The sequence below is a fragment of the Salvelinus sp. IW2-2015 genome, unplaced genomic scaffold (assembly GCF_002910315.2).
Source record: "Salvelinus sp. IW2-2015 unplaced genomic scaffold, ASM291031v2 Un_scaffold7917, whole genome shotgun sequence".
NCBI lineage: Eukaryota > Metazoa > Chordata > Actinopteri > Salmoniformes > Salmonidae > Salvelinus > Salvelinus sp. IW2-2015.
The window spans coordinates 1-10,197 of record NW_019949177.1 but is presented as its reverse complement, the minus strand read 5'-3'; the positions used below and the strand labels follow the sequence as shown (position 1 = coordinate 10,197).

At 42.8% G+C, this 10,197-nt stretch overlaps 1 pseudogene; it reads right to left on the bottom strand.

Moving 5' to 3' along the window:
* Positions 1-2,158: 2,158 nt before the first annotated feature.
* On the bottom strand, positions 2,159-8,364 carry LOC112079416 (transmembrane protein 198-like; annotated as a pseudogene).
* Between the last annotated feature and the right edge of the window lie 1,833 nt (positions 8,365-10,197).

Genomic DNA, 10,197 nt, shown 5'->3' with positions numbered 1-10,197 from the left:
CTACAAAGATACAGGTGTCCTTCCTAACTCTGTTGCCAGAGAGGAAGGAAACCGCTCAGGGATTTCACCATGATGCCAATGGTGACTTTAAAACAGTTAAAGAGTTTAATGGCTGTGATAGGAGAGAATGAGAATGGATCAACAACATTGTAGTTACTCCACAATACTAACCTAATTTACAGAGTGAAAAGAAGGAAGTCTGTACAGAATACAAATATTCCAAAACATGCATCCTGTTTGCAACAAGGCACTAAAGTAATACTGCAAAAATGGGTGAAAGAAATGAACTTGTTGTCCTGAAAATGTAATTGAGTATCACTCTTCATATTTTTAAGCATTGTGGTGGCTGCATCATGTTATGGGTATGCATGTCATCGGCAAGGACTAAGGAGTGTTTTTTAGGATAAAAATAAATGGAATACAGCTATAAGCACGGGCAAAATCCTAGAGGAAAACCTGGTTCAATCTGTTTTCCAGCAGACACCAGGAGATGAATTCACCAGCAGACTGAACCAGGTTTTCCTCTAGGATTTCGCCTGTGCTCAGCTCTATCCCGTTTATTTTTATCCTGAAAAACTCCCCGGTCTTTGCCAATGTCAAGCATACCCATACCATGACGCAGCCACCACCATGCTTGAAAATAAGGAGGCACTTACTCAGTGATGTGTTGTGTTGAATTTGCCCCAAACATAAGGCATTGCATTTATGCCAAAAAGTGTATTCCTTTGCTGTGCTTTTCTGCAGTATTACTTTAGTGCCTTGTTGCATACAAGATATTCTGTATATTTGTATTAGTCATTTAGGTCATGTGGAGTCACTACAATGTTGTTGATCCACCCTCAGTTTTGTATCTTCATAGACATTGCACTCTGTAGCTGTTTTAAAAACACCAATGGCCTCATGGTAACATCCCTGAGCAGTTTCCTTCCTGTCCTGCAGCTCAGTTCAGAAAGGCGACTGTATCTGTGATGTATCTGGGTGGTTTAATACATCATCCACAGCATACTTATTAACTTAACCATGCTTAAAGAGATATTCAAAGCCTGATTTGTTATTGTTACCCATCTACCAATCACATCCCTTCTCTATGAGGCTTTTGCAAAGCTTCCTGGTCTTTGTAGTTGAATCTGTGCTTCAAATGTAATACTTGATGAGGGATCTTACAAATGGATGTATGTATGGGGGACAGAGGAAGGGCTAGTCATTCACACAAAGTGAGCCCATGTAACTTATTATGCGATTAGTTAAGACAAATTTGACCCCTGAACTAATGTAGGCTTGCCTAAACAAAGGGTCTGGACACTTATGCAATAACTCTATTTTAGTTATACATTCTATATTTGTAAAAAAAAGAATAATCTTCCACTTTTATTTGATTTTAATCCCACTTCGTAACACAATAAAATGTAAATAAATCCAAGGGGTCTGAGACACTGTACACAGTTCCACTGCTTTGATTGGTGTAACGTTTTGATTGGTCTAACATTTTGATTGGTCTAACGTTTTGATTGGTGTGACGTTTTGATTGGTCTAAAGATTTGATTGGTCCTAACGTTTTGATTGGTCTAACGTTTTGATTGGTGTGACGTTTTGATTGGTCTAACGTTTTGATTGGTCTAACGTTTTGATTGGTCTAACGTTTTGATTGGTGTGACGTTTTGATTGGTGTGACGTTTTGATTGGTGTGACGTTTTGATTGGTGTGACGTTTTGATTGGTCTAACGTTTTGATTGGTCTAACGTTTTGATTGGTCTAACCTTTGTGTCTATCCAGATAACAAAAAGGCATCCAGAAAAGAAAATTAAAAGAAACAAATAGTTACATTTAATTTGTGGTGTGCATAACCATAAACAAAGTCATTGTAGCCTATCATTTTACTTCCCCAGTGATAACCATGACAACCGGCTGACTTGGCTCTGCTGTATCGCAGCCGAAGCCTGCCAGCAGCCTACCTACCAAAGGTTGCACCGTGTCCATTACAATGTAGAAAAACACATATCGGGCTATCTTTCAATAGTTAACCATATTACCGGAGATTCATCTTATTCTTTCTAACGATTTCTATGGCGGATGCCAAAACTTTGGACATAACAATAGATGGCGAAGTCAAAGATAGTCCATACAATACACACTGACAGAGAAAGAAATAGGGTCTTACAGGAGACAGCACGTCCCCATCGAAGCGTCGAATGGGGTTTGGTTTCCTGTGGTAGGTGATAGGCTCAGGGAGGAGGGGTTTGTTGTTGGTGTTGGTGGTGGTGGTGGTGGCGGCGGTGGTAGGAGGAGGGTAGGTAGGTGGAGGAGGGCGGTGGTACTGCTGATGCTGGAGCTGCTCCGGCTGCTTCTGTTGTTGTTGTTGTTGCTTCTGTCTCTTCTTCTTCTTCCTGACTTCTTTCTGCATCCTCTCTTCCTTCTGGTGGATCCTCATCAACTGGATCCTCCGCTGCTGTCGACTGAGAACCACTGGAGACAGAGCAGGAGAGGGGGAGAGAAAAGAGGGGGAGGGAGAGAGAGAGCAGGGTAGGATGAGAGAAAAGAGGGGGAGGGAGAGAGAGAGCAGGAGAGGAACGAGAGAAAAGAGGAGGAGAGGAGAGAGAGAGCAGGGTAGGATGGAGAGAAAGAGGGGGGGGAGAGAGAGCAGGGTAGGACGGAGAAAAGAAGGGGGAGGAGAGAGAGCAGGAAGAGAGGATGAGAGAAAAGAGGGGGAGGGAGAGAGAGCAGGGTAGGACGAGAAGAAAAAAGGAGGAGGGAGAGAGAGCAGGGGTAGGATGAGAGAAAAGAGGGGGAGGGAGAGAGACAGGAAGAGAGGATGAAAGAAAGAGGAGGAGGAGAGAGAAGCAGGGTAGGACGAGAGAAAAAAAAGGAGGAGGGAGAGAGAGCAGGGTAGGATGAGAGAAAAGAGGGGGAGGGAGAGAGAGCAGGAGGAGAGGATGAGAGAAAAAGGGGGAGGGAGAGAGATAGCAGGGTAGGATGAGAGAAAAGAGGGGGAGGGAGAGAGAGAGCAGGGTAGGACGAGAGAAAAGAGGGGGAGGGAGAGAGACGAAGAGAGGATGAGAGAAAGAGGGGGAGGGAGAGAGTGCAGGGTAGGACGAGAGAAAAAAGGAGGAGGGAGAGAGAGCAGGTAGGATGAGAGAAAAGAGGGGGAGGGAGAGAGACAGGAAGAGAGGATGAGAGAAAAGAGGAGGAGGAGAGAGAGCAGGGTAGGACGAGAGAAAAAAGGAGGAGGGAGAGAGAGCAGGATAGGATGAGAGAAAAGAGGGGAGGGAGAGAGAGCAGGAGGAGAGGATGAGAGAAAAGAGGGGGAGGGAGAGAGAGCAGGAGGAGAGGATGAGAGAAAAGAGGGGGAGGGAGAGAGAGCAGGAGGAGAGGACGAGAGAAAAGAGGGAGAGGGAGAGAGACAGGAGAGGACGAGAGAAAGATGGGGAGGGAGAGAGACAGGAGGAGAGGATGAGAGAAAAGAGGGGGAGGGAGAGAGACAGGAGGAGAGGATGAGAGAAAAAAGGGGGAGGGAGAGAGAGCAGGAGAGGACAACAGAAAAGAGGGGGAGGGAGAGAGAGCAGGAGAGGACAACAGAAAAGAGGGGGGGGAGAGAGAGCAGGAGAGGACAACAGAAAAGAGGGGGAGGGAGAGAGAGCAGGATAGGATGAGAGAAACGAGGGGAGGGAGAGAGAGCAGGAGAGGATGAGAGAAAGAGGGGGAGGAAAATAGATAGAGTGAGAGTGGAGAGGGGGACAAAGGGAGGTGAGAGAGAGACAGTAGGATTGTCTCTTATCCAATGAGAAAAAAACCAGGGAGAGAAAGAGAAAGAGAGAGAACGAGCCAGCTCCAAACATTGTCATCAAACATGCCCTCTTTCACACAACTCCACACAGCATGGGGATTCCACAAAAATAATCCTACAATGTGTTAACACACTCCCCCATGCAGGCAGCAGGACTAATAATACTGTTCACTGTTCATTATCATGACTGGAACGAACTGCAAAAATCACTGAAGCTGGAGACTCATATCTCCCCCACTAGCTTTAAGCACCAGCTGTCAGAGCAGCTCACAGATCACTGACCTGTACATAGCCCATCTGTAAACAGCCCATCCAACTACCTCATCCCCATACTTTATTTATTTATCTTACTTCTTTGCACCCCAGTATCTCTACTTGCACATTCATTTCTGCACATCTATCACTCCAGTGTTTAAGTGCTATATGTAATTACTTTGCCACTATGGCCTATTTATTGCCTTACCTCCCTTATCTTACCTCATTTGACCCCCTTTATCCTCATCACTGCCCCTCCATCCTCACCCTGCGACCTTTATCCTCATCACTGCCCCTCCATCCTCACCCTGCCCCCTCTTATCCTCATCACTGCCACCCCATTCTCACCCTGCCCCTTATTTGTACTCCTCGCTGCCCCCTACCCTCTCTCTGCCCCCTCACCCCCTCTTGTCCTCCACCCTGCCTCCCGCCATCCTCTCCGTGCCCCCACTCACCCTCTCACCTCTCTCTCACCCTCCGTCTTCCTATCCCCTGGCACCCTTCAAGCCCAGTAATCAAAAACTTTTAACTCAGGGGGACTAGGGAGCAGGGGTAGAAGGGGGGGGGGGGGGGTGCGCACCACGTTACCAGGCTGTTACTATGACAACCACCAGATCAGAACCACACCACCACATCCAAAAGCGTCCTTTCCCTCCATTTTTTGCTTTTGATCACAAGCCATCACATTTTCACAGCTTTATCACATTAGATGTGTGACTTCTTGCCAATGCATCATTATATGGTAAAAAAAACTCTGCTTTTCTGAAACCGCTGATTCTGTGGTGGTATATAGCCTACCTCCTACCACACTATAAGCCGGTTAGAACCTGATGAAAGGGATTTTTCTAAAACGTGTAAACATCATATTCATCACTTCCACTATTCCCCGAACATCAACATACACTATGTGACCAAAAGTATGTGGACACCTGCATGTCAACATCTCATTCTCAAAAATCATGGGCATTAATATGGAGTTGGTCCCCCCTTTAGCTGCTATAACAGCCTCCACTCTTCTGGGAAGGCTTTCCACTAGATGTTGGAACATTGCTGCAGGGGACTTGCTTCAATTCAGACACAAGAGTATTAGTGAGGTTTGGGCACTGATGTTGGGATCATAGGCCTGGCTCGCAGTTGGCATTCCAATTCATCCCAAAGGTGTTTGATGGGGTTGAGATCAGGGCTCTGTGCAGGCCAGTCACCGACTTCGACAAACAATTTCTGTATGGACCTCGCTTCGTGCATGGGTGCATTGTCATGCTGAAACAGGAAAGGGCCTTCCTCAAACTGTTGCCACAAATTTGGAAGGACAGAATCGTCTAGAATGTCATTGTATGCTGTAGCATTAAGATTTCCCTTCACTGGAACTAAGGGGCCTGAACCATAAAAAACAGCCCCAGACCATTATTCCTCCACCAAACTTTACAGTCGGCACTATGCATTCGGTCAGGTAGTGTTCTCCTGGCATCCGCCAAACCCAGAATTGTCCGCCAGACTCAGATGGTGAAGCGTGATTCATCACTCCAGAGAACGCGTTTCCACTGCTCCAGAGTCCAATGGTGGCGAGCTTTACACCACTCCAGCCAATGCTTGGCATTTGCGCATGGTGATCTTAGGCTTGTGTGCGGCTGCTCAGCCATGGAAACATTTCATGAAGCTCCTGACCAACAGTTCTTGTGGTGACGTTGCTTCCAGAGGCAGTTTGGAACTCGGTAGTGAGTGTTGCGAACGAGGACAGACGATTTTTATGCGCTACGCACTTCACCACTTGATGGTCCCTTTCTGTGATCTTGTGTGGCGTACCACTTCGTGGCTGAGACGTTTTTGCTCCTAGACGTTTCCACTTTTTTTGCCGAACTGACTTGTTTGAAAGGTGGCATCCTATGACAGTGTCACGTTGAAAGTCACTGAGCTGTTCCGTAAGGCCATTCTACTGCCAATGTTTGTCTGTGGAGATTGCATGGCCGTGTGCTCGATTTTATACAACTGTTAGCAACGGGTGTGGCTGAAATTGCCGAATCCACTAATTTGAATGGGAGTACACATACTTTTGTATATAGTGTATTAGTGTATGTGAAAATGGGGCATGTTTATGTTTTGTAGTAAAAAAGTTAGATGAAGATAAGTGGTTAAAATCACACGATGAAAAGCTCATCATGCTCGATCTACAAACTACAAAACCAAAAAAAAAAACTACAAAAAAGGTGCCATTTTGACATATGTTGATGTTGGGGTGGGGCTGGAGAGGATGAATATGAAGTTCAAAATGTTTGAAGTTTCCTTTTAATCCTTGTCCTTTTTCTTTTTATTGTCTTGGACTAGGCTTAATCATGTCTAGGACTACGTTCAAACTTGGCATGACAATGACCACAGGAGCTGGCAAGACAGCTCCCTCAGTGTGTGAGTATCCCTCTGTTAGGGTTAAGGGTTAAGGGTTAACAGTTAGGGTTCAGACTTACCCTCAGTGTGTGAGTATCCCTCGGCGGTGACCTTCCATTGGATGAGGACCCCCAGCAATGCCAGTACAGGCCACACCCCCATGATGACCCAGGTGAACCAGCAGACAGGACGGGGTGGAGCCACCTTGATCCTCTCAAATATGTATCTGCAATATATAATATCATATGTAATATATAATATCATATGTTATATATAATATGTATCTGTAATATATAATATCATATGTAATATATAATATCATATGTTATATATAATATTTATCTGCAATATATAATATCATATGCAATATATAATATCATATGCAATATATAATATCATATGTAATATATAATATGTATCTGTTATATATAATATCATATGAGATAATATATAATATATAATCTGTATATATAATATCATATGTAATAATATACATATTTATGTACTATAATATAAATGTATCTGTAATATTAATATGTATATGTATATATAATATGTCAGTAATATATATATCATATGTAATATATAATATGTATGTAATATATAATATCATATGCTAATATATAATATGTATCTGTAATATATATATCATATGTATATATAATATTGTATCTATAATATAAATATCATATGTATATATAAATATGTTATCTATATATATAATATCATATGTAATATATAATGATGTAATCTGTAATATATAATATAATATATAATATGTATCTGTTGATATATAATATGTATCTGTAATATATAATATAATATATAATATGTATCTGTGATATATAATATGTATCTGTATATATAATATGTTCTGTAATATATAATATTCAATGTTCAGTAATATATAATTATATGTTAATATATAATATCATATATGTGTCTTTAATATACCTGACAAGGGCAAACAGTTCGAGAAGTAGTCCACAGTGACGGTGATGACAGCCGAGCCAAACACAGCGGTGGAGAGGGTGGTGAAGAAGCGCTGCCATTGGAGGGTGAGACGGCGAACAGCATGCCTGACCCCAACAACACGCCCAGGGGCACCCACACCGTCCGGGGGTGTGGAACTCCTCCATTACCACTGCATGGAGAGATTTGTGTTACGTTACGTTTATTCAGAATAGCCAATAGTACATCAGGAGAACATTTCCTGGTTGATAGCGCAAAGCTCAGACAATGCAATCTCACAGCTACTATCTATATCAAACCTAACATTGACATTATCCACACTGCTAGCCTCTATTGGCTTAAAATGCCAAACCTAAAACAATATCTGACAATTGATTTCAGCAATATTGCCCTGTCGGTCGGTCTGGTGCGCCCGTTAGCTACACACTCTGTGTGTAACAGTTGATGTCATAACCATCTTGTGGGTTGACAGAAATACTTCCCAAAACCTCCTCAATTCAAATGTTAACTGCAAAGTAGGCAGGAGTACACCATGAGGAAGTATACCATGATGAAGTATACATGAGGAAGTAATAACATGAGGAAGTACACATGAGGAAGTACACCAATGAGGAAATACACCATGAGGAGTACACACTGAGGAGTTACCACCATGAGGAAGTACACCATGAGGAAGTATACATGGGAAGTACCCATGAGGAGTATACATGAGGAAGTATATCCATGAGGAATAATACGCATGAGAGTATACATGAGGAAGTATACCATGAGGAAGAATACCATGAGGGATGTATACCATGAGGAAGTATACCATGAGGAAGTATACCATGAGGAAGTATACCATGAGGAAGTATACCATGAGGAAGTATCATGAGGAACGTATACCATGAGGAAGTACACCATTGGAAGTACACCATGAGGAAGTATACCATGAGGAAGTACACCATGAGGAAGTATACCATGAGGAAGTATACCATGAGGATGTATACCATGAGAAGTATACCATGAGGAAGTATACCATGAGGAAGAATACCATGAGGAAGTTATACCATGAGGAAGTACACCATGAGGAAGTACACCATGAGAAAGTACACACTGAGGAAGTATACCATGAGGAAGTATACCATGAGGAAGTATACCATGAGGAGTACACCATGAGGAAGTATAACATGAGGAAGTCACCATGAGGAAGTAACACATGAGGAAGTACACCATGAGAAAGAACACATGAGGAAGTATACCATGAGGAAGTACACCATGAAGGAAGTAATAACATGAGGAAGTACACCATGAGGAATACCCATGAAGGAAGTACAGCATGAGGAAGCTACCATGAGGAAGTAACATGAGGAAGTAACCATGAGGAAGTACACCATGGAAAGTACACCATGAGGAAGTACACCATGAGGAAGAATCCATTGAGGAAGTATACCATGAGGAAGATCACCATGAGGAAGTATACCATGAGGAAGTACAGCATGAGGAAGTATACCATGAGGAAGTATACCATGAGGAAGTATAAATGAGGAAGTATAACAATGAAGGAATACCATGAGGAAGTATACCATGAGGAGTTACCCTGAGGAAGTTATACCATGAGGAGTATACCATGAGGAAGTATACCATGAGGAAGTACACAAATGAGGAAGTCTACATGAGGATGTATACCTGAGGAAGTAACCATGAGAGTAACATGAGGATGTATACCATGAGGAAGTATACATGAGGAGGTTATACCATGAGGAAGTAACACATGAGGAAGTATACCATGAGGAAGTACCATGAGGAAGTATACCATGAGGGTATACCATGGGAAGTATACCATGAGAAGTATATCATGAGGAGTACCAATGAGAGAGTATACCATGAGGAAGTATCCATGAAGGAAGTATCCATGAGGAAGTACACATGAGGAAGTACAACCATGAGGAAGTTACTACCATGAGAAGTATACCATGAGGAGTATACCATGAGGAAGTATACCATGAGGAAGTACCATGAGGAAAGTATACTGAGGAAGTATACCATGAGGAAGTAACCATAGGAAGTATCCATGAGCAGATACCATGAGGAAGTACACCATGAGGAGTATACTATGAGGAAGTATACCATGAGGAAGTATACCATGAGGAAGATACCATGAGGAAAGTTACACCATGAGGAAGTACAGCATGAGAAGTTACCATGAGGAAGTATACATGAGGAAGTATACCATGAGGAGATACATGATGAAGTATACCATGAGGAAGTATTCCTCTGAGGAAGTATAACCATGATGAAGTATACCATGAGGAAGTCTAATACCATGAGGATACCATGAGGAAGTATACCATGAGGAAGTATACCAATGAGGAAGTATACCATGAGGAAGTATACCCATGAGGAAGTACCAATGAGGAAGTACACATGAGGAAGTATACCATGAGGAAGATACCATAGGAAGTATACCATGAGGAAGTATACCATGAGGAAGTATACATGAGAATAACCATGAGGAAGTAACCATGAGGAAGTATACCATGAGGAAGTTACCATGAGGAATACACCATGAGGAAGTATACATGAGGAAGTTACCATGAGAGGCAGTATACCATGAACGGAAGTATACCATAGAGGAATACACCATGAGGAAGTTATACCATCGAGGCAGTATACCATGAGGAATACACCAATGAGGAAGTATAACCATGAGGAAGTATACCTGAGGAAGTATACGCATGAAGGAAGTATACGCATGAGGAAGTACAGCAATGAGGAAAGTATACCATGAGGAAAGTACACCATGAGGAGTACAGCATGAAGGAAGTAAC